A 3,583-nucleotide genomic window follows, 5' to 3' on the forward strand; every position below is an offset into this window, starting at 1 on the left:
GGTTAATTACATTTTAAATAAAATCCTTTTCTTTTATTTACCATTTTAATTCATTTTTATGATAAACATATTTTGGCCATTACAAAAATCATCCTTGGTTCTTTATACCATGACGGTTTATTCCGTGACCCGATGATATTGTTGGTTAATTACATTTTAATGGGTATTTTAACACCCCTTTCTTTTATTTACCATTTTTCTCATTTGTTTACATTTGCAAATATATTAGTCATAATTCATAACCATCCTTGGTTCTTTATACCATGTCGGTTTAATCCGAGTACGATGACAAATTTGACTAATTACAAAGAAATGAACTTAACATGATTAGTTCAAATCAAATATTTTACATTTCTATTTGTAAACTATGCTTTTCAAACATGCAAATCCGACAACGAATATTACTAACATAATAGTAATTATTCCGAGTCGTGCAAACAATACCAGAAAATTATTTAATCACGAATACGGTTTAAACAACCTTTTCAAAAACCAGGAGACGCCCCCTTGGGTCGTCCCATGGCTCGCGCCCCAACAGGCCCTCTGCTTTCATATTTCAAAACCTGGGCAGAGCCCCTTACCTCGCCAATAGGCTCGCGCCTTAACAGGCCTGCCTGGCGCTGTTCTGCCTCGTTTTTAGCACTTGTCTAGGACGATCCCGATTACGGTTAATCCGAATACATGACGGATTAGATTGACAAGCTTACGTTTTTACACTTTGTCATTTGACACCCCTTTTCAATAAATGGATCGTGTTAAGCATCATAACCCGAATTTGGTAAATGGATGTTTAATTTCCGTTCTCACATGCAAATCAACCATAAATCCAACTTGACATCTTATGCTTGATATTTGGATTCACAAACCGACTTAGAAAGCTCACATGTTAGGTTAACACTTTTAGATGTGCATTCATGCATTTACACCGTTTTATCAACTCTTGCACTTAAACAACCACGATCGATCAGTAGAGGCCGCTAACGCGGGCGGGATTGGGTGTCCAATTAAAGGGCTTCCCAATACGTACCCTCACCCCTTACTCAGAACCTTTGGATAGTGGATGGCCTTATCCAGGGCGTACGAAAGTCATTTTAGGCATAGAATGCTAAAAGGGGGACGAGTCCTTATCTTTAGTACCTATGTCAAACACCGCTTTTTGTCTTGGTTGACCTAGGTATAAAGTGGATTCGAACGGGTTCCAAGCATCCCACAAATGCTTGGTGGCGACTCCGAACATCTCTAATCGTTTCGAGACCTTTACCGAGACGAAACCGACCGATCTAAAGTGATCCGGTCGAAAGCATTTTTACACCGCCGAGCGCGGCTTTCAAAGAGACCACTGTATGTCCACAGATTGGCCTGGCGTGCAGGTGGCCCGTGACTACGGACCGGTAGGTGGCCCCCAAATCCACAGACCGAGACGTGGCCCATGTCCACAATGACATTAGCACTAATGACAATCTTCATCTTTGATCTTCATGATGACATTCTTGATAACCTTGAATTGACAATTGGAGCTTCATGCTACATGATTAAACTTAAGAGGCATACAATTAAATAACAATGAGATTAATTTGTCTTAAGGCATCATCAACACTAGCTTAATCAAATTGGGTCTCTTCAAACGCCTCTGCGCGTGGACCCATCTTTCTCTTCGATGACAATGCCACCATTGCCCTTGCTGTCTCCACGGAAGGATACGGATACATTACCGCCGTCCTCAATTTCTAGGGCTTTTTTTCCGAAGTTTTTCTTAAAATGGGGTTGAAAACCAACAAATTTAACAAAATATGGTTAATTTCAAACTTATTACCCAAAGTTTTGAATCAAGTCGCTTAGCGGGAGAGCGACTTAAGACGAAGTCACTTTGGAGGCGAGCGATCATAATTCGAAATAATTTTTGCCAAAAAAAAAATAATGTAGCTGAGTCGAACCTAAAACTTAGGTACTAACTACATTTACTTTAACCACCAGACTAAGCAACTTTTTATGTACTAAATTAGCACTTAGGTTTATAACAAACATTTAAGATGCATTTAAGAATCAATACCTGATTAATTTAAATACTCCGTATTAAATATTAATGCTATTTGATTAACAAGCATTACCTTGGTTTGGTGATTAGTCCATGGTAATTAAAGGCATAAGATCCTGTGTTCGGCGATTTGTCCAAATTCAATTTTTTTTTTTATATTTTCTACTTATTTCCAAGTCGCTCAATGGGTGAGCGATTTCACCTCAAGTCGTTGTCTGACTGAGCGACTATAATGCGGAACTTAGCTTTGCCAAAACCGAGTCTACGTACCCCATTTTGAGTAATTACTTTCAAAGTCACCCCATTTCGTTAATATGTTTCTTATTGAACCCATTTTGAAAAAAAAAAAATCTTTTTACCTCTACTTACCCTCCTTCCTCCTCTCATTTTTCTTTATTTCTTTTCTTCTCTTTTCAGGACTTATTTTTTTTAATCCTCCCCACTTTTATATTTAGCCTTACCAACTCCTCATATAATGACGTCTTCGTAAGTTGCAAATATTCATTATTCATTATTACTAGTTTTAAACCCGTGAAATTCTCAAAATTGTAATTTAATAATTTATTTATAAATAATATTTTATATAAATTTCAAAAATTAGTAGTTATGATTCATATACACAATAAGAGCTATAAATTAGAGTTGTTGGATATGTGTATATATATTACTTGTTATTTAAATTAAATAAATAGTTATAAGTTTATAAAAATACTTTGTTGTAATATCCGCCCTACTAGGGACTCGTTGATCGACCCTTGACCTCGTAAGACCCCTGGTCGGAGATGAAGGGGAGTTAGATTGTGTTGGAGACTGTGAACTCGATCTAGTACGTGTTACTCGGTGGAACTCGACCGGGTGCAGCGTACTTGGTCGAGTATGTTATGTACTCGACCGAGTGTCCTAACATCAGCGTCTTAGACGGAGGTTACGACGTAAATCATTTTCATTTTCTTTTTTAAAACCTAAAACCAAAACTCCTCCCTCTCTTCTTCTCCCCTCCTTATCACCTTTGAATCCTCCACCTAGAAGACCATCGTGGGAGCGAGATGTGCGAGTTGGGACGTAACCCTATCATCAGTCAAACGAGACAGGTGTCAATGACGGTGTTCCGTGTACGTGCGTGATGATTGGTGCTTGCGTAAGAATCACTAAAGGTAGGGTTTCCCTACTCAGTCTTCTGTATAATTGATTGTAAGACGGTGTGATATTGTGCGATTATCGTTGTTAGAGATTTGTATTGTATTGTGTTATTGTTGGTATTGATTGTGGAGCCATTTTCGGGAGATGGTATTCACACCCATGTTCGCCTCTTGTGGCTCCCGTCACAAGGGGGTGTGCACATTAATGAGCTGTGTTCGCTCGTTACGATGAGCGGGACTGTAGGTGGCAAAGCTGCGGTCAACCATTGGCAGTGTGGGTACCTGTTACGATGGGTAACCTAACACGGCTACTTACTACGGTGTGTAGTCGTATCCAGGCTGCGGATCGGATACTGGGACTTAGAGATCGAACGATTGTGTTGTTACAGTATTGGTTTGGATTGGTTTG

The sequence above is a fragment of the Silene latifolia genome, chromosome 8 (genome assembly GCF_048544455.1).
Source record: "Silene latifolia isolate original U9 population chromosome 8, ASM4854445v1, whole genome shotgun sequence".
Lineage (NCBI taxonomy): Eukaryota > Viridiplantae > Streptophyta > Magnoliopsida > Caryophyllales > Caryophyllaceae > Silene > Silene latifolia.